Below are 27,660 nucleotides of genomic sequence, written 5' to 3'. Positions count from 1 at the left end.
TTTAGATGTCAATTACAGCAGAGTCAAAGGAAGCAGGTGACGAGTTCTGCTCACTGGGCTTGGAATCATAAAATCAAAGAACAGTTTGGGTTGGAAAGAACATTAGGATCATCCAGTTCCAACCCCTGCCACAGGCAGGGACCCCTTCCACTAGAGCAGCTTGCTCCTGTGTCCAACCTGGCCTTGAGCACTGCCAGGGATGGGGCAGGCACAGCTTCTCTGGGCACCCTGTGCCAGTGCATCACCACCCTCACAGAGAAGAACTGCCTTACATCTAACCTGAACTTCCCCTGTTTCAGTTTGAACCCATCATTCCTTGTCCTGTCACTACAGTCCCTGATGCAGAGCCCCTCCCCAGCATCCTTGTAGCCCCCTTCAGACACTGGAAGCTGCTCTGAGGTCTCCACACAGGCTGAACAGCCCCAGTTATCTCAGCCTGGCTCCATACAGGAGGCGCTCCAGCCCCTGAGCATCCTCGTGGCCTCCTCTGGCCCTGCTCCAACAGCTCCATGTCCTTCTGATGTTGAGAACACCAGAACTGCACTCAGTGCTGCAAGTGGGGTTGCAAGAGAGCAGAGGGGCAGCATCACCTCCTTCGACCTGCTGCTCACACTGCTTTTGATGCAGCCCAGGATACGGTTGGTTTCTGGGCTGCAAGAGCACACTGAAGCAGCTCATGCTCAGCTTCTCATTGACCAACACCCCCCCAAGTCCTTCTCCACGGGGCTGCTCAGGATCACTTCTCCAAAGTAATTCTGTAAAGCTCAGCTGGATTCTAGATACTCCAGGTTTTTTCCTTACAAACTTGTGCTCACAGCCACAAAAAGAATTATAACTCCAATGGTTTCTTAGCATTAGGGTCCTTTCCCCACACAGAGGGTCTGGCAATTCAGGAAAGAAGTCAGTGACCCACAAAACCCTCTGGAAGAACACAAGGCACATACTCAGAGCAAAAAAAACCCGCAGAACGCAGCCACAGGACTGATCTGATCTGAAGATGTGCACAGAAACACTTAATGTGGCTCTCGGCTTGATCAGTCTTACTCTAAATTGGGAATTTAGATGAAAACCAGTTTGATCTCTTGCCTAAATGGGAAGTTCTTAAGCAAATTGGTCTCATCAGTCATTCGCTTTTCCTGCTCATCTTCCTTCAAAGTAAGATTTGGGCCTATTTAAAGAAATGGTGATTTTGAAGAGCTGTCAAACCCTCATACATCAAAGGAGGCAAAAACCTTAACTGCTCTGTCAACACTTCCTCCAAAGGATGGACACAGACTATGCAGCAACGTTTATTCAAGCCACTTCAGAGAGATTTAGCCCCATTTCCAGAACACAGCCATTTAATCTGCCCTTTTCTATGCAGGGAAGTTTGACAAAGAAGTACCTGGAGTGAAATTCAGGAGCCACCTCTGCCACCCATCAGGAAAACCCACAGACTGGATAAATACTCCTAAGAACTGTAGTAGCAATGGAGCTTCACTGCATTATCAAGTGCCCACTTGGAATACCACTGTCCCACTGCAGAACCAGAGAAGCACCAAGCCTGCAAGCAAATTTGGGTTTGCAAGGAAGTACCAACTGGAGCTGGACCTGATGAAGCTCAGATCCATTTCCTTTCTGCTGCTCTTCCGCTTCACATTGGTTTGAAGGTGCCTGGAGCCTTGATGGAATCACCTCTCCTACTGAAGCCATGGGGGTTTTAAGCAATTCCAGACCTGGACCTTGGTGCTTTATCTCTGGACCTCCAGAGAAAGCATTCCATGGGCAGAACTCTCTGGCAAGGGTTAGCAAAGTCCAAGTAACATTTACATCACAAAGAAGTTCTTTTCCCAAACTTCCAGGCACATTCCCTGCGGACCTTATGGCCACTGACAGATGGCTCCGTTCTGCTTCCTGTGCTATTCCCCTTTCAGAGTGCTGAGCTGTGATCACAGCACTCCCATGAAGTCTCTCTCCCCCTTGGTGTGTAGTTTGCCACCTCCACTATATTCTAAGATCCTGTAAAGAACATCCTCTAGCCTACCACACATAGGAAGACTCTACCGAACCGATGAGCTTGTCACAGTCCTGCAGGCAGTGAATGCTTTGCTGCCACACACAGTTTATCTTCCTATGGCACCAGGTTTTTAACATTCATCAGGCATGGATACACACAAGAAAATGTACGTTGGTTCTCCTGAGTACCATCAGAGAAGTGTCATTTGGCAAACCCAAAGTCCTAATGGGAAAGTAAGGGGGGGAGAAAGTGTGTTTCATGTCCCCCCAGAAGCCATACAGCTGTATTTAAGCTTATTTAAATGTATGGTCTCTGTAAGCAAAACCAGCCCTCACTGAAGCACTTTGACAAGGGCATTTCAGAGAGGTAAGAAAGCCTCTTAAAGTTGTCCTGTCTGGTTTAAGCATCGCACTGATGACCTGGATTGCCTCCCCATCCTGCATTACCCCGCACTTCTGACATACTGAAAGAACCACTTCTCCACGTTCTAAAAACTAGTTTTAAGAAACACATACCCAACAAATCCAGGTAGATTTTTCCCATTGGAATCTCTTAATCTTCACAAAGCTTCACAGAAGTAGAGAGCACTTTTTCTCTGTTGTGTGCACCTCACACCATGAAGAACTTAGTAATCTGCAGTAAAAGGCCTTTCCTTTACATGCTTCTTACTATTTGCATTAAACACATGACAAAAGGATCAGCATTTAGCATCCTACAACGAGATTATCAAGCCATAGATCTGGGATAGAGTAGAAAGACAGGAAACTGGTAGAGGCTGGACCTTCACTTCCAATTTTTCTACCACCTATCAATTTAAGCAGCAAACATTGTAGTTTCCACAAGTTTCTTGCTTAAACCTTTCACTACCATTTCTTAGTGACTAGGGGGAAAAAAAGGAAGGAAACAGTAGAGGAGAAGGGAAGAAACAGGGAGGAGGAACATTTGTTGCTTGCTCTCTACATGAATGTCCACGAGGTGAGCGATTACTCAGAGAGCAGTGGGACACATTCTGACACGCTGTTTTCACGGGGATGTACAGCCACATTTCAGTCAGGCTGTTCCCAATGAGACCGGAGAAGACAAAAGTGGAATCAGAGCACAAGGAAGAGTCCCAAGCTATTTGTACACACACAGTGTTTCTTTCTGCAAAACTGCAGCATCTGCTAAAGAAATGAGACTAATGTAAGCTAGAAAGATGCAAACAAGCTTAGCATATGCAGGCCATTCTGCACACACCCTCCCCTGTATATTTCAAGTCTTTTATCACTTCTCTTTTCTATAAGGGGAATACCTCAAGTATTTGTTGAAAAAGCAGTAACAGAATCCTAGAATAGTTAGGGTTGGAAAGGACCTTAAGATCATCCAGTTCCGACCCCCTGCCATGGGCAGGGACACCTCACAATAAACCATCTCACCCAAGGCTTCATCCAACCTGGCCTTGAACACTGCCAGGGATGGAGCATTCACAACCTCCCTGGGCAACCCATTCCAGCGCCTCACCACCCTCACAGGAAAGAACTTCCTCCTTATATCCAATCTAAACTGCCCCTGTTTAAGTTTCAACCCGTTACTCCGTGTCCTATCACTACAGTCCCTAATGAAGAGTCCCTCCCCAGCATCCCTATAGGCCCCCTTCAGACACTGGAAGGCTGCTATGAGGTCTCCGTTCAGCCTTCTCTTCTCCAGGCTGAACAGCCCCAACTTTCTCAGCCTGTCTTCATATGGGAGGTGCTCCAGTCCCCTGATCATCCTCATGGCCTCCTCTGGACTTGTTCCAACAGTTCCATGGCCTTTTTATGTTGAGGACACCAGAACTGCACTCAATACTCCAATATAAAACCAAACCAATAATACCATCAACGCAACCCCTACAGAGGGCCAGCTGGAAGGCAGCAAACCTCACAGCAGAATCCATGCTATCAAGAGTCACGCTTGGAAAAGTCCAGTGCATTTCTTCTCCCTGGAAAGCCTTTTTGTTTCAACATCTCCCACCAGCGCCCAAAGGCATGATGTATCTCGCAGAAGCTCCGCTGCCCTCAAGCTTCTTTTGCGCAGGTTTTAAGGCAACAGTTTGCTCCATGTTATTTTTGCCACTCTTCCATTACAAACCAGCTCTTCAACGAAAAAAATGTCACCTCTGATGTCATTTCTCCATCCTCAGCCATCCAACACTTGCGATTCCTGAGGAGAACTAAGACGACTTGGCAAGATGTTCCACTAGACCTTGCAGAGAGCAATTTTTCCAGCCTAGTAGCTGGCCTGGCATGCGTTTCCATCCTCTAGGAAGGTGAAAGAAACCTAACACCTTGAGGGCTGTAGCTAAGAGTGCTGGTTGCCACTGAGAACCTCAGCCCTTGGAACGCTACAGTCCATTTAGAACAGAAAAAACCAACAAACAATCACAACCAGATGGGACAAACAGAAGCAAAGGAAAGTGTAAATGGGTTTGGCTAGGACAAGGAAGATTTCTACAAGTGCTTAATAGAGTTAAATGTTTCAAAAAGAGAAACTCACTTCCCTGGAAGTTCAGCCCCCGAGGTGGTAAATAGCACCGTATGTCACTCCATATGTCAGTCAGCAAACAACCTTCCCAATCAGCTTTCAGAAAGCACTCTCCAGAGCTACATGTTACCCACACAAAGAGGAACTACCTTACTTGAAGCAGTAATACAAGCAAAGCCGCACACTGTTCAAAGGTTCATGGTTTCAAAGGTCAAGCAGAGGAGCTCACAGCGCCCGAGTTCAGGGGCTAGAAGGTGTCAGTGTGTTCTGCAGAGAGTTTTCTCTGCCATTTCCACATGCCCAATATTCTGTGATTCTATTGCCCCTTGAGTCAGCCTAAATCACTGCGTTTCTAACAAATTAAACACAGGCATTTAAATCACTTCACAGATCCTTCCTCTGAATGCATGTACCGAGCAACGAGGAGCTCCTGAACCACAGCAGGGAAGGCTGAGAAGACCTTCACCCAAACAAAGCTGGCAGCATCATGCTGGCAGCAAGCTCTTGTGAGCTGACAAGGTCACCAGGTTAAGTGTAACAGGGTTTGCTGGCACTGCTTACAGCATTCTGCTGACTTAGCTGTTGGTACTGAAGAATTCTTCAAACCTGTTTAACAGGTTCTCAGCTTTCTCCTTCACAAACTAGACCCACATTCATTCCTCATGCAAACTGGAGCAACCGCCAGCAGGAATTACAGTGCCTTATGCCAAAGCCGGAGCTCATTATAAAAACACTCATTAGTTTGAGGCATCCCGGTTTATGGCTAACTCCTTGGAGTTTAGAAAGTGTGAAACATTGCTTATTTCAGAATCTAAGACAACTGTACATGTGTTCGAGATGTACGTCTGCATTCCCTGTGATGGTTTGCATTTTGAGCCCCTTACCTTCAGTTACGCTGATTCACAAACACTCCATCCTCTTGTTCGTGAGGAAAACACACGGTCAACAAAGCTTTGCTGTTCTCCAGACTCTGGCCACACAGGGTTATATAGAGAGATCACCGCCTTTAGATGATCATTTCCTCTGAACCACGTCTCCAGAGGAGCTGAACAGTCTCGGGTTTTGCCATTCTTACTTCATTCTCCAAGCCCAGGCTTTCAGGCAGGAACGCCCTCTCTAAATCTGGTTTAGAACTCAAATCACCAATTACCTAGGAAAAAACCTTGAAAAATCAACACTAATTCCTCCTCTTCTCCTTATTTTAAACTTTATAAATAATTAGGAAGATTAGAGAAGGCAGACGGAGAGACGCTATCTCTTTATTATGTGTCCTACAGCCTCTGACAGCATCCTTTTACTTGCCTCTCCTGCAGCACCAAAGCTGCGCCCCAGGTTTTGCACACTGCCATTCTGCATACCTGCTCCCACACACTGTGCACAGCACACACACACACACACACAAACCTTCAGCACTTGGCACCTACAGGAGTATTCAAAAGGGAAATTCCAACATGCATATGCATAAGTTAACACTCAGATGGAAATCCAAAACGACACAAGGAATTTAGAACTCCATCCCTTTATGTATTCAAATGAGGGAATTTGAACACCTAAAAGAGAAGCAACGCAGCCTCCTGAACCAGCCACAGCAGGGATTTCTGAGCCACTGTCCCAGCAGGCACTGACAATATGGCCTTCAGCAAACCCTCCAACATCTCCATGTTAAGGAGTTCCTTCCCCAAAAGAGCAGGGAGTATTTGTGAGTCTCCCAAAGGACTGTTATGAAGATTAATTAAGGTCTGAGCGCTGCTTTGAAGATCAAAAGTGCTGTGCTGTTATTTATTATTAAAGAACAACAAAGTGCATTCTTGTTGTCTATAATTCGACTTCATAGAGAAACCAGTGAAGGGGCACATGTGCTCCCTGCCACGACAAGCTCTCATTTGCATAACAGCATTTTTAGTCACCAAAACCCCATCAGTAAATCTATACTCATCCCTTTGATATATTTTAAGGCCTTAAGGAATATACCCAATATAATTTCTCCTCTGATTCTTTTCCAAGATAAGCTTTTCCTATCAGATATATCTGACTCCGTTCTGCAATGCCTTTTATCCTATACAGAGCCCTTGGGTTACCAACAGTAGATGTATTTTAAAGTGCTTCGCTAAATCTGAAATTCAATACCTATTTTGGATATTTCCAGACAAAAAGAGGAGAGGGACAGCATGGAATAGGAAGTAATGTTGGAGGGGAGGAGGAAATCACAATTATTTTAGAGCTCAGGGGTTTCCCAGTCAGAAAATGGCTCGTCTACATGACAAAGTATTTCACAAAGCTGCCCAATACTGAAATCACATAGAAATACTATCTTGCACAGTGTTGAAAGAGATGAAGTTCCCCAGCATCCCAGTGCTGAGATGTAACAGTGCAACTACTGAAGGAAAACAAGAATATGAGCTGTTGGACCTACAGGGTAATGCGCACACCAACAACGGATGTAACCTCAACAGCTACTACCACTCTTACACCTTAAAGGCATTGCTAAAGGGTCCAGTATCTGCAAGCTGCTGAGCACCTCTCCAGCGTGTCAGCCAGTGTCACCTCTGCACAGGAAATACTTATGTGTTACTGGGTAACTTTCTGGCTCTGTTCCCATCACCTTAGTTTGCACTCATGGAATTCTTAAACTCTGCAGCGCACTCGTCTTAAAAACACAGATACCAGATTGTGAACTTCTGTACTTTTCAGACTGCTTTCAGGAGAAAGTTAGGTTATATTTAGCAGCCATATGGCAGCCCTCCTCCACACGCGTTTGCTGGAGATAAGAACTGACAAATTAAGTTTTCTCAAACACTGATCTCTACGGTTTAATTCCCAATTTTAATCTTCGAAATCAACTGTGCTTGGATTTTTCAACCTGGCATTTGGCGAACAGGAAATGCAAAGGGTACCTATAGCAAAGGATGCAAGCAAGGGAAAGTTTGCTTGGCATCTAGGTGGAAACACTCAGGAAGCTCCTACGCTGTACTCCAGACAGCTAAATTCTCCCTAAATCAATACGATATGGCTATATTAACTAAATAGCCAAGGATGTATCGGCTTCCTTGTATTGCTTTGTGTATGGATGACTGGAAGTATTAGGTAATGAATACTCCCTATAGTGAAATCCTTAAAACACGACAGGTTACCGGTGTAGCTCAAGTTGCTGCGCAACCTTCCAAAGGAGGAAGCAAAAAGCACGGAGCCAACCAACCAGGACATTGTAAAGAACTTCTAAGATACAAGGACAACCACCATGGAGTTTTACCATGCTCCTGGGAGCCAGGTTCATATGCTGCCTGGAAGACAGGAAGCTGATTTTCCCTACAGCCCAGCCTCATGTCAGAGAATCTGCAGCCAGAGGTTAGGAAGAGGATGAGTGGGAAGAAGCAAGAGAAGACATTTGAGAAATGCTGTCATTTGGAGAGCTGAAAAGGCAGGCTGAACACACAACCTTCACTGACTGCACGGACCCCTTAGGAAAAAGGGCCAAAATGGGTACTGAAGGCCCATAAACAATTTAACGTTCCAAGAAAAAACTGTTTTCCTTTCTAGCAGCAAGAAGAATCACGCTTGAAACACTACTCTCTCAACTAAACCATGCCCAGTTGCTACTCCCCTTGCTGGCACCTAGAGCCTTTCCAATCCTCTCTGCGCTTCTGGGGATGAGGAACCCACAGGACACCGCAAGCGATGCTCAAGGTGGCTGCAGCCCCTCCAAACTGCCAGGGCTAGTCCTCTCTCCACAGAGGCAGAACCAAGCTAGGCAGAAGAACACCAGATGCCAGTTCAGTCCCTGAGAGACCATGTGGGGCAAGCCCTGCCTTTCCCTTCCACCCAACCAGCTCCAGAGCGGCACAGAGTATTTCTTCAGCAACAGAAAGAAGGGCAGGCATGAACACTACATGCATGCCTGAGCACACTTATGAGCTGTATGTACAGGCTGAGAAAGATAAATGAACAACCCTGTTGTTTCCTGCTGGTGGGTGATGTTCATTACTCAAAGAAAAACACTCACTGCTGCGGCTTCTCTCCCTCAGCACAAAGCAATTTTGAGAGCACGTTCTTTGAGTACAGCCCATCCTATATTTAAGCCTTGTAAAATTCAGGTTAGATCTAAGGCACAAGTTCTTCCCTGTGAGGGTGCTGAGGCGCTGGCACAGGGTGCCCAGAGAAGCTGTGCCTGCCCCATCCCTGGCAGTGTTCAAGGCCAGGTTGGACACAGGGGCTTGGAGCAAGCTGCTCTAGTGGAAGGTGTCCCTGCCAGTGGCAGGGGTTGGGACTGGGTGAGCTTTAAGGTGTCTTCAACTCAAACCAGTCTGAGTCTATGATTCCATGATATGGCACAAATCACTGCCTGAAGCAGAACCTTCCAGCTGGACAGCCCACTGGAGATGGAACCCTCAACAAGCCAGCCATCGCATCTTGCAGAGAATAACCATTTCTTCAGCACACTGATTATTCCCTCCCATCTCTCCTGGGTGAGATAGCTAGCACAGACTGACAAAGTCAGACCACCACCAGGAAGCACGGAAACAAATTGCTCCATAGGCCTGAATTATTTGCACAGAACATTGCAGAGAAAACAAAACGTTGAAGGATGCAATCAACCATTAAGATTTCTCTCCCCTCCTCCAACCCCCCCCCCAAAAAAAAAGCAGACACAAAAGCACACACCCTCATTTGTTCCAAGCTTGCCTCAGTGAAAAATAACTGATAGAATAACCACTCCTGCACGTACCTGATTATCAAGTTGGGGAAGAATAAGAAAGAAACTCTTCCAATTAACTAACTACTTTCTGCTTTACTTGCAGTAGTTGAACACTGCTGTAGAAAGACATAGGGAAAAGCAGATCTCTGGTCTTCTGCCAGTTTTTCCCATCCCTGAACAATTCCTCCTTCAGCTGCACAGCCAGAGAGGTTCAAAGGTCCCCACAGCCTTTGTTCTCCATCCCAGAGCACTTACAAACCAACTTTTGTTCCTGTTTCTTCAATGAAATAAGCTGCAGCAGTTACCAATGAGTGAACTTGCTGTCTAAAGCTTGCCTTGTGCATCATTCAGCTCAAGGGCTATGGAATCTCATTTACGCTTTCAAGAAGAAATGATCAGAACTTGTTCTGACATCAAAATCACCTACTGCTTATTATATCAACCTCCACGGCATATACAGAATCTCAAACTCCTGTATAATATACAGTATAATATACAGTATTTCACACTCCTGCACATACAGAGAAGCGAGGAACAATCAATAGACTTTAGTTTATGGATTTTATCAAAGACATCTTTTTGGTTTACCTGAAAATCAACTTACAACTATTGCTCCTTCATTTGGTCATTCAAGTCCAGAGGAGGCCATAAGGATGCTCAGGGGCTGGAGCACCTCCCATATAAAGACAGGCTGAGAAAGTTGGGGCTGTTCAGCCTGGAGAAGAGAAGCTGCGTGGAGGCCTTGGGGCAGCCACCACTGTCTGAAGGGGGCTACAAGGATGCTGGAGAGGGGCTCTGCATCAGGGACTGTAGGGATAGGACAAGGGGTGATGGGTTCAAACTGAAACAGGGGAAGTTCAGGTTAGATATAAGGAAATATACGACAATAGATATAAGGGTTGGAACTGGATGAGCTTTAAGATTGTATGATTTGGGAGTTTATAATAAAATTCTACATTGTAGTGTAAAAGTGGTATCCAACACACACACATACAAAGAGGGATTTTTTTTCCTGTTTATATCCCACCTGGAGTGTATGGAAAGCAGCTATAAAACATATTCACATTCCATGAAAGGATGATCTGGAAACTGCTGGTAAAGTTTGTAAAGATTCTATCAGCTGCTATGTAAATTTTGGGAGGAAAACAAGCAAGGTGCATTATTGAACAGGAGAAGTGGCTTTTTGAATGAAGTTTTAATTTAGCCTTTTAAATTAAAACTTACATTTTCATTTATCCTTTTAAAAGATTGGCTGCTCCTCACAGGTGGGAACTGACCCTTTAGAGATGCTTCTTGTCAAACACACAACACTAAAGATACCAGCTAATCCGAAATCTAAGGAAAACATTCACAGATCATAACAAGGAATAAAGGTGAATGATCCCAGTGAATACTCTTAAGGCTCCTGCAACAGTTAAAATTAGGCTTAAACAGAGGTTGTCCAGCTACATTCTTCTTCGTAACAGCCCCACTTACGACCTTAGTGAAGTCAGTTAGAATATGGCCAAACCAAAGCATTTTTATTTGGAAAACTTTCTGGTTTTACACTAGCACAAAACAAACTGTCCTGGGTTCAGCAGCAGCAGTCATTTTTCTCCTTCTTAGTAGCTGGCGTAGTGTTGTGGTTTCGACTTTAGCCTGAGAGCAACACCGATAACACCCGATGGTTTTAGTTGTTGCTCAGTCATGTTTACTCCGATCAAGGACTTTCAGTCTCATGCTCTGCCAGCGAGGAGGAGCACGAGAAGCTGGGAGGAGACAGTGACAGGACAACTGACCCAAACTAGCCAAAGGGGTATTCCATACCACAGCATGTCATGGCCAGTATATAAACTGGGGGCAGTTACCTGGAAGGAACAGATTGCTGCTTGGGTCGGGCTGAGCAATTGTATTCTCTTCCCTTGTTATCTCCCTTATCATTATTGGTGGCAGCTGGAGGGGTTTGTGTTATACCTTAGTTACTGGGCTGTTCTTATCTCAATCCCTGGAAGCTGCATTCTTTCAATTCTCTTCCCCATCCCTCTGGGAGCTGCGGGGGAAAGGGGGGAAGTGAGCAAAGGCTGCGTGGTTCCGAGTTACCGGCTGGGCTTAAACCATGACAGTTCGTTTTGGTGCCCAGAGTGGGCCATGAAGTGTTGAGATAACGACAGATCTGCCCAGCATGTGGCTAATCTGCTTTCGAAACACTGAGCACCATTCTTTCCTTTTCACACACACCTTGAGCATTACGAAGATTGAGAGCAAAAAGTTCACCTCCCAAGTGGCAGGAAACACTGGTACTGAAATTAAAAACCAAACAGCTTAACGTATCAGTAGATACTTGTTTAGTCTTCAGGTGATAAATATTGCTCAGGTAACAAAACACACAGGGGATTTAACGCGGTTTTCTCTGAGAAACAAGAGTTTTGGAGCCACTTTTAAGAACCTCACACCTTGCCATCAGTTATTTTTAGCAAAACTGATTATCTCAATCTGACAAAGCTGTTAGAACACCCCCTTTCATCCTTGTGTCTTAAGAGCAACTTACGAGAGTAAGTAAATCTCTGTCTTCCTTTCCTACAACTGGATTCCGGGGCCATGGCTGGGGGACCACTACCATGTCTATGTACTGCTGAACTACAGCTTTGAATTGCACATGGGATGCCACACCAGCAAACACATTTTTCCACCTCCTTTATAACTTTATGCTTACTAGAAAAGATGAAGCAAAACCATATCAGAAGTAACAGAGGACCACTATGGAGACCTAAGGCTGCAGCTGAATCAGTGTCCTTCTATCCAACAGACAACCTCAGGAACAGTTAAGCATTTCATTTTCCCCTGAAATCCATAGGAAGCCTGGCTCCAACCTCCTTTGGTCACAGTTTAATGCACTGATGGCAGAAATGAGCAAAACTCTCCGTTCTCTGATTCTTGGAGAGTTATAATGGATATGCTAAATCAATGCTTTTCACCTGCAACCAGCAAGGGACAAGATGTCGACAGGCAAAGCACTGGGCACATCAGGAAGGGAATGGAGGGGCAGCAACTGCAGCTTCTTCATCAGCAAAAGAAACTGACGTGACAAGAGGATGAATGATTCATTGATCAGTAGTTTGCGCTGAACTATTGATTCAAGTAGTGACTTCAAGCCAAAGAAACTGACGTGACAAGAGCATGAATGAGTCATTGATCAGTAGTTTGCGCTGAACTACTGCTACAGCTGGTGACTTCAAGCCACATCAACAGGATGGGCTCAGTTTTATCCTCGAAACCACAGGTTAAAAGACCGAAGCTGCTGCGCCATATTCTCAGCTATCGACTCAGAGATAACACTATGAACTCCAGAATTACACATGTGTAACCAAGACGGAGCCAAAGTGCACCCAGTGGATAATAACAGTTAAATGTCATAACCATCACTTGACAATAGCATCTAAATAGATTCTAACTGTAAGTCTGATGGTAGTTAATACTGTGTTTAACAAAAAGCAAGATGATAACATAGGGAAACATACACACATTTACCAAAGCGATTGCAGTAAACATGGTAGCATTGGTTTATCAGCTTAAACAATCAGCACTTCATTAACTGCATTTAACAACTGGGTAGTAAAGTTTCTTGCCAGGTAAAATCAGATTGGGAAAGTCACCAGCAGCTTAAACACGATTAACTTTCTGTGCCACTGCTGGTAAAAGCAAATCCAATTTACTAAATAGTTTAAAGGGCAGCTTTTAATTATTTTTGCACACTTCCAAAGCATGCAACACGAGAGAGACAAAAAATGTGCTATGCTGATCTACTCTGGACTCCAGCAACACAAAAAAAAAACACAAAACACAGAAAGGCTTCTTAATACATGAACATCAACCCTACCCTAATAACATATTGCAGAAGCCCCCATGGTGTTAGCTGGGATCTTTAAAAGGAGGAAAACCACATACAGCTGCATCACGTATAACATGCAACCAAAGACTAACCTGGAGCATTCCTTTCTCTTTGCCATTACTCCAGTACTTCCTATTCCTAAAACAACCTCTAGGGAACAAATACACAGCAAACAAATAAACTCTGCTGAGTAAGACTTACATATTTTACCTGGTTTTACACATTTATGAACCCTCCCACACAGGCTGTGCAACGGTCTGAAGTGTTTTACACAGCCTAAACTGAGGCAATGCGGAAAGGCAGCGAGTCCCCATCAGAAGTAGAGGCAGGATTCGACTGAGCAGCTCATAGCTGTGTCAATGGAGTGCCAACTTTGCTGCCTTCCTACACTTTTTACCCAACACAAGGCTTAAAACTGAAAACTTTCAGTTTCCCAACTCTGATTGTAAAGCACCAATTTGTTTTCAGCTACGACATGGATTGAAAAACAAACCAACAAACCCAAACCAAACAAAAAGCCCCCAAATTCATGCTGAAAAGAAACGGTTTCAACCAAACTGGCGCTGACCCCCAGCACTATAACCTCAGGTTATGTGATTCTCCAAATGCTGGTTGGCTGGAAGACTCCATCTGCATAACAATAACTAAACCAAATGGCTTCCCTTGAGCGTCCTCAGTATGCATATCCCTTTCTCGCACAGCCAGCCTGCGCAAGGGATTAGCATCACAATAGAAATCACTCTAGAAATCCACAGGCTCCCACTGACCAGACTCAGTGACCCAGACACCAAACTGACTTCTTTTCCCAAGGAAAACAGCTGTGGGCTTTAAAAGTTGATAGACCTTTCAGTTGATTTATTTCATATCAAGGTAACAGACATCCTGAGGAAAGCTACCAGACCCAAGCAGTGAAACTAACAACTTTCACTGCGACACGCACAGACATCGCATGTGCTCATCTTCAAGTTCAAATCCTTGCAGGAAATCTGGTGGAGGAGAATGGGTCTGTCAGGGGTCTGGAGGCGGAGAATGGGTCTCTCAGGCCCCTTACTGGCTCAGCCTTACCATGGGTGGAGGAGAATGGGTCTGGATGTGGAGGAGAATGGGTCTCTCAGGCCCCTTACTGGCTCAGCCTTACCATGGGTGGAGGAGAATGGGTCTGGATGTGGAGAAGAATGGGTATCTCAGGCTGCTTTATTGGCTCAGCCTTACCACGTTCATCATCAAATCCCCTGATCATGAAGCTCAAAAGCTCTGCTTGTAGGAGATGCTGCTGCAGCCCACTGAAACCCAGCGTGAAACCACACTGAACCCAGATCCTGGAACTGGGGAGGGAACTGGCCCTGCATGAGCACATGCTATCTGACAGAAGCCACCCACATTTACAGTGCCACGAGAGCAATTAGTCCAGGGCTTTGCAAGTAAAATGTACTCATTTTCCTGCAGCTCTTTACAGCTTCTTCCCTTTCTGCCCTAACCCTGTAATCAGCCAAAATGGTATCGAGCCACGAGCTATGAGACAACAGCTCCAGCCTTGGTCCCAACCGCTGGAATCACACAGAACTACACAGATAAGAATACTGTGAGAGGAAGTGCAAATGAACATAATCCTGAAGAAGCCAACATCTTCCTTGTACTTGTGGAGAGGAGGATGCAAAGGCCAAGGGAAACCATTCCATTTTTTGCCTCCTATACAAACTCTTCCAGCCATAACAATGAAAAACATCACCTATTTTTGGAAATATGTAGAACTGCAAAACACACCGAATTTTTGTATAAACATATGACAGTAGTTGACGTGTTTGGTTTGAAACGGGGGAAGTTGACTGGAATCACCCCCATAGTGTGGTCTGACACTTCAGGCACAACAACGCACTCAAACAGCAAAATGACATTTCCTTTTCAGACGTCCACAAAAGAAACAGAAGGCCAAGGGAAAATGGCCAAAGTAGCATTATTCCCCATGTTGTATTCAACGACATCATCTTTTCCCTCACTTTCCATCACAGAAAAACAGACTCTTCAGAACTGGGATGCTGATAGCTCACAACCCATTAGCGAGGGGCACAAAAGCACTGCAACATCCCAGCTACAAACCATAGGGAAAGTCCACAAGGCAAAACAATTCCCCACTGATATTTCTGCTGACCTGCCTCTGATGCTCTTTGTCTCTTGGCAAACTTGACCTATATACTTGAAACAAACCCCAGGTTATGACCACAAGATGAAAAGGCTGACTACTAATTTGCTTCTGGCAATGGAGTACCATTTCTGTATGTTATGCACGGTATCGATACCATGTTAACCCTTTCAGGTCTGTTCTTTCCCCCAGTAGTTTCATGAAAATAAATCAGTGCAAGCAGAAGAACTATCTGCTTGCTCTTTTACCATGAGGAATACGTAACAATTTAATTACCAGCCAAAATAAATTGCTCACTCAAGGCTAACCTAATTTTGCAAAGCTGGAATGAAAAGACATCTGTGCAGCAGGGAAGATACCGCACAGCTCTGAACAAGCACGTGCACCGGATTTGTCTCTCTCACATAGAAAAAGGTATCTAAACCCATGCTCCAACCTCAAAACAAATACACTTTAAAGAGTCTTGGAAGCTTATTCTGTTCCATGTCAAAGAGGACTGTCTGGTCACCTACAGATAATGCACTTGAGGTTTATAGCATGTTTTAAGCTGCTGTCCTCTTGCCTTTCCACCCATTCCTCTAAATTCCAGTCTTACCAAAGCCAGCATCAACCAACCCCACAAATTGGACACCCAAGTCCAAGCCTCTGTCCAAAGTGCTGTTTTCTGTGCGATCTTGTGCGCAAAGTACAGAGGCGCAACATAAAATGGCTCGTTCCCATCACCTTAACATCCCTCACAGCCATCGGTCCGGTCCAGATGGAGGTCCGAGACACGTTCTCGCAGGAGAAGCAGCGTGAGGAAGGGAAACAGCAATACACACGGAACTGAGGTTAATTCAGCTTCTCCTCCAGTTGAAGCCATTGCTCGCCCAGAGCCCAGACGCGTTACGGATCTCTCCTCGCTACGACCCTTCCATCACCTCCCCACCGCGATCTGGTGGGAGAGATAACCAACATCTCGCACGCAAACCCGTCTCCACACGTGTGTGCGCACACACACACACGTCTGTACCACGCCTGTTGGGCGCTCCTCCCTTCGCACCGCGCTTCCAAGCACCCATGTCACCCGCACAGCACCCTCGCTGACCCACCGCCCTCCACTGCACCTCTAAAGCTCTAACACGGCGTTAAAGGAGCCTTGTTGCAAGCACCACAAAGGACAATGGAGAAGGAGGCCGAGCACAAAGCCGGGCGGCAGCTGCACGCTAGCCGGGGCGCGCAGCGCCGTTTTCCTCACGCCTCAGAGGCACGGCAGGCTGGAATGCCGATTATCCCTCCTTTCCTACAACGTTATCCCGTGGCCAGAAGGGAACTGATCCGCCTCAGAGCCCTTCCCTGCAGGATGGGCACTGAAGGCGTGCGGGGAAAAAGGGAAAACGGGGGGGGGCAGCCAAACCACAAATAAATAATGATGATGATAATAATAATAATAATAATTAAAACCAGCACGACGGTTTAGGTCATTTATCGCCGTGAGAACGGCCCCGAGGTACCGGCCCATCCCTCGGCTCCAAGGGTCCAAACCGTTGGCGAGGCTGCGACGCGCATCCCCTCTTCAGCTCACCCATCCCTCAGGGCCGCCCCTCGCGATACTGAGGCCGCTATCGCGACACAGAGCCCTTATCCCCACGCTCACCTCGCTCCACCGCACCGAGGGGCCCGAGCCCCGGCGCTCCAAACACCGCCTACCAGCCGCGTCCCGCCGCCATGGCCGCCGCAGGTGAGCCGACGACGGGGAAAGGCCCCGCAGGAGGGTGAGGGGAAACGGCGTCCGGCTCACTCCCCCTCCACACACACACACGCTGCCCGGCTCAGAGAAAGGGCCGCCGGGCCCATGCGCGCTGCCGCCGCTCGTTGGCTCCACCCCGGCGCCGGGGAAGGAGGGGCTGGACCGGGTGGGAGGGCGCAGCTCCGGCCGGCGGTGGAGGGGGGTAACGGTGTGGTGCGAGGGGATGTGGAGGGGAGGTGTGGGTTAGGAGATACTTGTTTAGTCTTCAGGTGATAAATATTGCTCAGGTAACAAAACACACAGGGGGGTTAACGTGGTTTTCTCTGAGAAACAAGAGTTTTGGAGCCGCTTTTAAGAACCTCACACCTTGCCATCGGTTACTTTTAGCAGAACTGATTATCCCCATTCATCCTTGTGTCTTAAGAGCGACTTGTGGGAGTAAGAAAATCTCTGTCGTCCTTTCCTACAACTGGATCCCGGGGCCATGGCTGGGGGACCACTACCGTGTCTATGTACTGCTGAACTACAGCTTTGAATCGCACATGTGATGCCACACCAGCAAACACATTTTTCCACCTCCTTTATAACTTTATGCTTACTAGATGAAAGCATGAAGCAAAACCATATCAGAAGTAACACAGGACCACTATGGAAACCTAAGGCTGCAGCTGAATCAGTGTCCTTCCATCCAACAGACAACCTCAGGGACAGTTAAGCATTTAATTTTCCCCCGAAATCCATAGGAAGCCTGGCTCCAACCTCCTTTGGTCACAGTTTAATGCACTGATGGCAGAAATGGGCAAAACTCTCTGTCCTCTGGTTCTTGGAGAGTTATAATGGATATGCTAAATCAATAGAGGGGTTGTTTGGGGCCAAGCGAGGGGCTTGGTGGGGCATGCATCGGCCTCAGTGTGTGCTGGTGTTGGCGATGGGGCTGTGTGAAGCTTTTGAGGCATTCCTGTCGGGGGAGAGCACTCAAAATCTTGTCAAAGAGGCCCTGGAGTTTGCTTGGTGCTGTAATTGATTTACTACAACCATTAATTGGTTTGCTACACTGTGCCTCCACTGTGTCAGTGCCAGCTCGAGAAGGATGCTTTACCTCTATCACAGGCCATGCATATGCGTGGACACGCTATTTACACACCCCGTTCACAATACAAAGCCTTCTGTTCTGGTTAAGCTTCGGCTGTTTTAAACCCAGGCTTGAGATGGTGTTGGTTTATCCGCAAAAAAAGTCCATCCAAACTTTTATAAGTGTTAGCCACAAAGTCCCTTGTTGAATGAAGGGACCTGCAATGCTGTAGCGTAGGAGCTTCTTGATAGTTTACCCCTGTGTTGTGTTTCAGTAGTTGACCCGATGTGCTTTATAGAATCATAGAATAGTTAGGGATTTGATGTTTTTTGGTTGTCACTTCCACCTGTGAGACACTGTAAGTGTAGTATGTGATCTACATGAAGACTCTGGTGACACCAGCTATGCAGAGTGGTTAAATAGCACTGTTTGCTAATGCATTGGGTGACTAAAGCAAGCTGGAAGCATGCAGAAGTTTGAGGTGTGAGCTTTAGGAGATTTGAAGACTTTTTGGTTGTGGCAATGAACATTTTCAGAGCCTGTTGGGAGTAACTCATGGTAACTGTAAATGTGCAGAGTCTGGAACAATAGCTCTGAGACACGCGAACTGCTTTGTGTCAGCATATGCGGTGCCAGATGCCAACAAACAGAACCGGAGTTGAGGACGTCGGTGGGGTTGGGGCTCCACGTGTCAGGAGACAGTAAATCATAGAATCATAGAACAGTTCGGGTTGGAAAGGACTTTAAGATCATCCAGTTCCGACCCCCCTGCCATGGGCAGGGACACCTCACACTAAACCATCTCACCCAAGGCTCTGTCTAACCTGGCCTTGAACACTGCCAAGGATGGAGCATTCACAACCTCCTTGGGCAACCCATTCCAGTGCCTCACCACCCTCACAGGAAAGAATTTCCTCCTTAGATCCAATCTAAACTCCCCCTGTTTCAGTTTGAACCCGTTACCCCTTGTCCTGTCACTACAGTCCCTAATGAAGAGCCCCTCCCCAGCATCCCTACAGGCCCCCTTCAGATACTGGAAGGCTGCTATGAGGTCTCCACGCAGCCTTCTCTTCTCCAGGCTGAACAGCCCCAACTTTCTCAGCCTGTCTTCATACAGGAGGTGCTCCAGTCCCTGATCATCCTTGTGGCCTCCTCTGGACTTGTTCCAACAGTTCCATGTCCTTTTTATGCTGAGGACACCAGAACTGCACACAATACTCCAGGTGAGGTCTCAGAAGAGCAGAGTAGGGGGTCAGGATCTCCTCTTTCGACCATCATGAAGATGTTGTACCATGTCCCCTAAAATGAGGAAGAGTGTAGTTGTGTGGACTAAGAGGATGCAGAAAATACATCGATTACAGTGCTGACAGGGCAAAATCATGGCGTTTACTGTGCTGGTGCTTGCTACAACCTACTGCTCTGATCCTGTCAAACCTGTCAACTTCATTAAGGATGCGCCAGGACCACACTCGCTGCTGATAAAACCTTGGGGCACCAGCTTGCTGGCTCCATGTAGTAATGGGTGAGGAGGTGATCCCTATCTACCCATCACTGATTTGAGCGACTTTGAAATTCCTGGATGAAAGATACCCAGAGCATCCCCAAGTATGAGCCTTGCCCTCCTCATTAGATGCCATCAGCTCTTTTGAGATTTGAATTCTTCCTTATTTTGGCTGTGTGTCACTGTGTAATTTGTTTGCTCTTCCCAAACAGAGGAGTTTTCATTCTGCCTGTCTAACTGAAAACAAATGGTGGGCTGCCGATGGGAATGCAGCTTGGGAAAACTGGAGATCAAAGAAAGGTCTTGACTCGGTGCTGCATTTCCCCTTTAACTGCCTCCCACCAAGCTTGTGGCTTGTGATTTGAAGCTGCTGCCTTTGCTTTCTGTCTCAACAGCTTTGCTTAGGAAAGGAAAGAATAAAAGGAGAACGTTTTCCCTGTTCAGACTTTCCCTGTTTCTTGTTCCTCCCTCCTTGCTCTTGTTGATTTTCTGGAAAACTCTAATGGCTCTTCAGGAAACGCTTCAACCCGAAGGAAAAGTACTGAGCCCTCGTATCCAGTTCACCCAAACAGGAAAGGACTGATGTGAATTGCTTCAGCCTTTGCCAGTTTGAGGTTGCTGCTGTGTGCCGCAGGGCTTGTCTGCCCTTTCCATGTGGGATCTGAAGGTCACTCGGCCCTGATCACCTCAGCAGCCAGTGCTTTCAGGAAAAGGAAACTTCCCCTAAGGATGAGAGGGAGGAATTGCGGCCATTATGGCAATGGTGGAAGTGTCAGTTCCTCCAGACCCGGGTTTTTGGTTTCAAACTGGTGCAATATGTATTTATTATCAAGAGCAGGGTTGTTTTTCTGCCGAGTGAAGACCTTTTGATCCATGGGGCTTGTTCCATGTGTTCTTTTGTTTCTCTACTCTGTTTTTTCCACTAAGGAAAAGTGAAGAAGGGGATTTTGCCTGGCTTAGAACAGTTGGAGGCCCTTTTTGGTCCAGGAACGCTAACAGAGAAATGCCTCAGATGCTGAGAGTAGCTGTAGAGAGAAGCTATGTTGATCGCTAGTTATATCAGCTGTGCTTTGAGAAGATGCTCATGGGAGATAACACTGTATCTTTCCTTCATGTTCTGCTTCTGGTAAATATTTTTCTTGGAGTGAAATGATAAATATCTAAGACAATCAGCTGCATTTGGAGATTTCTGATGTTTGCTTTGAGAGGATGCTGATGCCGTTGCCAGACAGTACAAGACTGTTCACAGAGTAAGCCGGGACCACAACAAAGAAGTGTGAAAGGAAACAAACAAGATGGGGAAAAGGAAGAGTGAGAGACAATGTATTTCTGTTCCTGAAAGCTGCTTTGCATTCCTATAGAACCTTTCCTCCCAGTATTGCAGGGCACATCACAAGCATTAGTCATGCCTCATGCCAGATTTGGGACACGACTGAGGCAATTCCTGCCACCATTTAGAGATTAAGTTTCCTGGATAGATACAACCCAGGGAGAAAGGTGAACCCTTTCTGGTGCAGGGTTGTGGGAGCCACACTATTGTGTAGTTTCTTATATAGGGGTGTTGAATTTGGACTGGTGCTTCAAGGGGGTTGCAGCACAGAAAGATTATCTCATTTATCAGTCTTTACAAAGCAAGTGTTTGACATCCAGAAAAAAAGCATCATAAAAATGCAATCAGTTTCATTAATTTCAGCTTTAGTATCATAGAATCATGGAACGGTTTGTGTTGGAAAGGACTTTAAGATCATCCAGCTCCAACCCCCTGCCACAGGCACATCACACTAGACAATGTCACCCAAGGCCCCATCCAACCTGGCCTTGAACACTACCAGGGATGGGGCATTTACCACGTCCCTGGGCACCCTGTGCCAGCGCCTCAGCACCCTCACAGTAAAGAACTTCTCCCTTATATCCAACCTGAATTTCCCCTGTTTCAGTTTGACCCCATCACCCCTTGTCCTATTGCTACAGTCTCTGATGAACTGTCCCTCTCCAGCATCGTTATAGCCCCCTTCAGATACCGGAAGGTTGCTCTGAGGTCTTAGCTGCTCTGAGGTTTTAGCTTAATCTTCATTTCAGTTGCTTACTGCAGTAATTCAGTTAGGATTGAGATGCCAAGTGTGGTATCTTGCCTCTGTTAAAGCTGATGGCAGCATTGCTATTGACAACTGAAGCCAGGCTTTTTTTCCCCAAGATAGATGTTAGTGGTAAGAGCCTTCATCCAAGTAACTTCAATAGCAAACCTGGCATGTTTGAGAGGGCTCTGGGGGAGGAGAGAGAAAGCCTCTGTCTTTACCAATATTCCTGCTCATGTTTTCAGGAAATAAATGTATCTTTTCCTGGCAATGGATATACAGGCTCAGTGGGGCTGATGGCTGAGCTGGTCACTCTGTGACTGTTTCCATATGCATGTTTTGTGTTCAGACATCTCCTTTTCAGCACAGATAGGAGATTGGTTTTGTCCCTACTGTATTTTATGGCTTGAGTTTTTCATCTATTTTTGGGTTTTAGCATCTTTAGGTATGAGAATCCTCCTGACTCATATAGGACAAACCCAACATTTCTGTATATGTGCACAGCACTGTAAATCCACGTGAATTCTACACTCACAAAGATATACTGCGATCAGGTTTTAAAGGAACCAGTCATTTAGACTGCTTAGCAGAAAACCTGCCCTCTTCTGAAATGATTTGGCTGAAGTAGCCATTGAAAACTCAAAATGCTTGCAAACACCAGTGTGAATTCCAATATTCTGTAGCCTTTATCCAAAGAATTGGATGGTTTTCCACCCTTTTCAAATTCTTCCTGTTCTGGCACCTCTGTGGAAAACACTGTGTTTGGTTATATGAGGAATGAGGAGGATGAGAAGTGTTAACTGAATAAATTCATTTCTAAAGCCCTGAATGGTACCAAACCAGTGTACACACATAGTCTCTGGGCCTGTGTAAAGTTCAGCTATGTCTAAATACAAACAGAGCAGAGTAGAACTTTCTATCCCAGCCTGTCTCTTTGATGGTCACATCCGTTCAGATGAGTGCAAATGGAATTCTGCCAGGGACTGGGCTGATTTCTCCTTGCGTGCAAATGTGGTGCTGTGCTTGGGATAGAGCAAAATTGCTCTTTTGACTGCTTGCTCTTTAACCCCTCCTTTCTAGTCTCATAAATGTTCCTGGAGCTATAGTGCCATGAAGCATCTGTGAAGTCAAGTGACTAGTTAGGTCAATCACATGCCTATTTCTCCCAGGAGAGCCAGCTCCTAGCTGCTGGGACCTTGGTGGGAAGGGAGGTGGGACTGTATTGCAGTTCTCTCCCTATAGTTTATATACAGTTTCTCTCTATAGAAAGTGATCGAGATGAATTCATGCAAGCAGGGGTCCTGCAAGACTGAGGAGACTTAGCACATGCTGAGCACTTCTGTGACTTGCTAAGATCATAGCACACCACTGAGAGGGTAAAGGTACAGGGCTGAGGGTAATAGAGCAACGTCCTGGAGCCCAGCACTATTCCTCAGCTGGGGGACAATATCGGAGGCACGCTGTGATGGAAAGGAAACACGCAGGGTACACCAGCCCCTGCCTCCCTTTCACAGTGACCGCTTTGGTGCTGCACCCCATCCTACTTCATGCAAATTAGGTTGTGTAATAATTTGCATATTTATGACTCTCTGTGGCCAGAGCTGCCTGTTTCTATTCATGTCTCTCCATTGCCTGAAGTGAGTGCACAGAGCAGACTGGATCAAGCCTGAGGTTTAGCTGCCACAAGCTGGACAACTGCCTTGTAAGAAGTGCACAGTGTCTTGCATTTTCAGTCTTAGATTCTCCATCTCTGTTAGAGAGTGGCTTAACCCCCAACACGGGACGTATAACATAGAATCACAGCCTGGTTTGGGTTGGAAGAGACCTTGAAGCTTATCCAGTTCCAACCCCATGCCACAGGCAGGGATACCTTCCACTAGAGCAGCTTGCTCCAAGCCTGATCCAACCTGGCCTTGAACACTGCCAGCTTCTCTGGGCACCCTCTGCCAGCACCTCACCACCCTCCAGCTGTTGTAATGAATCCAGCTGTTGTAATGATGAGAACTGTGGCAGTTCCTTCATCAAGAGCAGATGTGAGGTGCTACGGGGTGTAGCAATAACGGGATGAGTAAAGTTCTCTTGTAGAAAACGGCTGCAGGAGATGATGCTGTGAACCAGAGCTGCACTGCAACCAGCAGGAAGGGGAAGGTTGAGGGTGGCTTCAGGCAATGGGGAGGAAAGACAAAGGAGGAGAAATAAGCAGGGAATTTAGCTAAAAGGTTCCTTCATTGATTGATTTAACTGACACTGGAGAGAAATTGGCCTTAGATCAAGTCTGCAATGCTTTTATGGGATTGCTCTGCCTCTGAGCATCCTAGAATGAGAGTTGGGCCAAGCATCGTGGCCCGAAGACAAGTAAACAAGGGATAAGAAACGTCCCTTACAAGGACAGTTCCCTAATATATACTTTACATGCCAATTCAGAGCTGTAGGTCTGTTTCACCTGCTGGGCTCTTCTGTCAGGAGGTGGACAGGGAGAGCACCTCCTTCCATCTGGAAACCTGTTTAAAAGTGCTGCATCATCGGTGCTGTGTTGTGATTTTGAGACCCCTTGTGCTCTGGAAGCCCTCAGGCTGTCTTTGGAGCAGGGCCACGTGCTATCAACACCTTGAAAACACAAGCTGATTAAATGTGCCCATCAGGAAACAGAAAGCGCATCCCAATGTATTTAATAAATGAGAGTTTTGCTGCCTAATGTTCTGTTACTGGAGCTGCTGAAGGTTTTTGAAGGTAACAGCATAACAGCTTTGTTCTCAGCTCAGAGGTGAAGGAGGGGCACCAGGTACTGCTGCAGGGTTTGCAGTGGCATTAATAAACAGAAATACGACAGGGAATAAGGTTATGTGTCTGTGATGGAAGAACCGATCCCTGTTCCATAAATGGGCTGAAAACGTGCATTTATAAACCAAGAATGAAGGCAGGAATCCTCCTGGCAGTTATTCATTATGGAACTGGCCAGGATGCTCCTGGCTGGGCTGTGGCTGCCCATTTTGCACTGGTTGCAAACCCCCCCCATTTACCTTTCTGTAGCATCCTCACAGAAGCCTGAGCAGTTTTGCAGCTGAAATGAAAAGGTGCCTGGGTCTGCCTGAGTCATTCTTCATTCTCTCAGCAGGCAGCAGATTCAGGAGCTGGATTTGCAATGAACATTTATTATTGTGTGTCTTCTGGGGATACCTGATTTTTGTTAGCATCAGGTTCCATGACTTCGCATCATCAGTAGCTATTAGATGTATATACTCCAGTCAAAAGCTGCTTTTTCTTTTAAGCCTGCTTATTCTAGGATATGTTTTCTTCTCATTTCTAGGGGAGTTCTGTGCAGCTCTTCTGACAAGTGCAAGATAGGCAGTGGGAATGAGACCTGTAATGAATCCACTGGAGGCACAGTGCAAGCAGAAGCGCTGCTCTTGGATGAAGCTCTTCAGCCTCTGTGAGGTGTCTGAGAAGACAGCATACACTGTTCATTAGAATGGTGGGGTTTGTGAATGGCCCCCAGTACCTTCATTTCATGTGTGGAATGGAGAACAGGAGGGAGAAAACGATGTCTTTCAGCATTCCTCTGGATTCTGCACATCCCATCTGCAGGATTCCGCACGTTGGAATCAAGAGATGATTCACTGGAATTTTAATCAAGAAAATCAGGGCAGCTTGAGCCCAGTTTCCCACCCCTTCTTGGAAGTGTGCGTGTGCTGAGGGGGGTGTTGGCATTGAAAGGGAGGGATCCTTTACTATGAGGGTGCTGAGGCGCTGGCACAGGGGGCCCAGAGAAGCTGTGGCTGCCCCATCCCTGGCAGTGTTCAAGGCCAGGTTGGACACAGGGGCTTGGAGCAAGCTGCTCTAGTAGAAGGTGTCCCTGCCCATGGCAGGGGTTGGAACTGGATGAGCTTTAGGGTCCTTTCCAACACAAACCAGTTGGGATTCCGTGATTGCGAGCACTGACCTGAACTGTGGGAGGTCCGGATTCAGCTCTTGCTTTGCCAGAGACAGACTGAATCTGGCCATGTATCCTCATTGTACTTCGGCTTGGCATCCAGAAAAACCCCCTCAGGGATCTGGGGGTAAAGCTGCACTATCAGGGTGTCTTGCTGGTTTGTCACGGAAGCGTTAAAAGCAGCGGAAAGGACACAGAGAGGATGGTTGTCCCTTTAAATTAAGTTCTTCTTTTATGTAATGCTGCTTGCAGAGGAAATCTGGTTTTCAGCTCTCCGACTACCACAGTACCTGCCACTTATTGCAATTTACTCGTGAAACTCTAACTGCCCCTGTGTTCTTGGATCAGATGCAGCACCCTTTGATTCCTCTTGTCCTTTTGTCTTTGCTTGCTTGGCTCTAAACATTTTGTTCCCTGAACACGAGCCCGGGTTCTCCTGTCCCCTGTGCTGCAGGAAATGGGGAATACTGTTTCTGAAGCAGCGAGTTAAGAAGCATTGGCACACACAAGAGGACTTGGGACTGCTGGGGGGGTGTGTGTCAAGCTTTGTCAAGGATTCTGTCCTGCTCTTCCCAAATCTTCCAGTATTTTTAAGAGCAGGTGGTGCCAGGACAAGGGGGAATGGGTTTACACTGACAGGGGAGATATAGAAGTGGATTCTGGTACAGAATGGTGCAAAGTCTGCAGTACTGGCTCTCAAATATGAATCTGGAGGCAAGATGCCTGCTACTGGTTTCCAAGTGGAGAATGCCAGAAATGAGGAAAGAGATTATTAACCCTAACCCATCACGCCTTGCCCTGTTGCTACAGTCCCTGATGAAGAGTCCCTCCCCAGCATCCTTTTAGACCCCTATTTATTGCTCCTATTACGCTAGTATCTCCAACTCAGATTAAAGTCCTAAAAATGGAGGTAGCTACAGTAGAAAATAAGGTGACTGCTGAGCTTGAGGTGTAAAAAGGCTCCTCCCTCCTGGATTGTACCAGAGTTGAAGTGTCGTGGCTCTCAAGTTTAAATGCTCACCCACGTTAAGTGCTCAAGATTCCATCCCAGTATGATTTCTTTTAGCCCTATGTACCTAGCCTTAAGAGCCTGACAATATTCAGTGTTTCTGGTGTTTTAATATTGCTGAGGGAGGAGGAAAATTGTTAACCCCATAGTGGGGCAGGCACTGTAATCCCTAAGTGTAAATTCTCCATGAAAACCCTCATGCCTGAGCTATCAGACAGAATTCAGGATGCTTGGTGTATTGTTCGCCTGAATTGATGCCCTTGCCACTACTGAAAGCTATTTTCCTTCTGTCCCTGAATCAAAGTTGGTTTATTACTCTTTTATTTATTTTAATTGCCAAATTCCTTTTTTGCTGATTAAAAAAAAAGGAATTGCTTTCATTTCGTAGGTCTCTTGTGGTTCAAACACTTCACCAAATCCTATGTAGCCTAACAGTATCTTGGGACTGCTAAAGGTTATTGCTTGGGCTGGTTAAAGGGGAAGAATCCCTGCATGTGGTTTCCAGCATTCACTAGGTGGTGAGAATCAAAACATCTCTTTTGCCCGAGGATCTTAATTTTCTGGGAAGAAATTGGATGGAAAAGGCAATGGGGTGGGAGGGAGAATGAAGATACTTCACAGAGAATGTAGATAGAAGAGAACAGCAGGGTAGGGAGAGTGTGCAAGTAGGTCAGATGCATTGCAGACCAAAAAAAATCATTATTACGATTAGGAGAGATTAAGGAAGAACAAGCAGCAGCAAAGGAATCCAATTTCTCAAGCTACTTAAACAAGAACATTCCTTGCAAGGCAAGTTTTCCATACCGTGCACCGATCTGGAGCAAGATGGGAGGAGAGTGTCCCATGTGATGTATTTAATATCTAGTCTTCTGTATATTAATCCATGAATTCCTGAATAAAGCTCTTTTCCTCATTGCCATGAGGAACAAGTGCTGCAGAACCTGTTGCCCACCCGTCCTTGCTGGAGTTCTGTTAAATTGGGAACTTGTAAGGCTATATTTATGTGGTTAGGTCTCCAGGTGAAGAATGCACCCGGTGTGACAGCAGTGCTTGCTGGCAGCAGGCAGTCAAGGACTGCTTCAGCACATGAGGTACCTGTTCCATCCTCCCAGTAGGTAACTTCTTCCTTAGATCTAACCTGAAC

The 27,660-nt window shown here is 46.3% G+C and overlaps 1 protein-coding gene and 1 long non-coding RNA gene across 7 annotated transcripts in view; one reads left to right on the top strand and one right to left on the bottom strand.

Annotated features, from left to right (window-relative positions):
• The window catches only part of ARHGAP32 (Rho GTPase activating protein 32), a 176,211-nt gene extending 159,212 nt beyond the window's left edge, over window positions 1-16,999 (bottom strand). For 5 of the 6 annotated variants that reach the window (XM_062617593.1, XM_062617597.1, XM_062617598.1 and 2 more), the window contains exon 1: window positions 16,836-16,998. The gene's annotated coding sequence lies outside the window, so the exon portion shown is untranslated. Of the gene's footprint in view, window positions 1-16,835 lie in introns of all 6 variants that reach the window. The other variant, XM_062617594.1, reaches the window with a different exon arrangement.
• On the top strand, window positions 16,810-25,255 carry LOC134163057 (uncharacterized). The gene is made up of 3 exons (XR_009964548.1): window positions 16,810-16,919; window positions 24,884-25,011; window positions 25,105-25,255. It is a non-coding gene; the product is annotated as an uncharacterized LOC134163057 (long non-coding RNA).
• Window positions 25,256-27,660: the final 2,405 nt, after the last annotated feature.

The sequence above is a fragment of the Pezoporus occidentalis genome, unplaced genomic scaffold (genome assembly GCF_034315485.1).
Source record: "Pezoporus occidentalis ecotype Australia unplaced genomic scaffold, CSIRO_AGI_Poc_V1 ctg199, whole genome shotgun sequence".
Taxonomy (NCBI): domain Eukaryota; kingdom Metazoa; phylum Chordata; class Aves; order Psittaciformes; family Psittacidae; genus Pezoporus; species Pezoporus occidentalis.
This window is presented reverse-complemented; position numbering and strand designations above follow the sequence as displayed.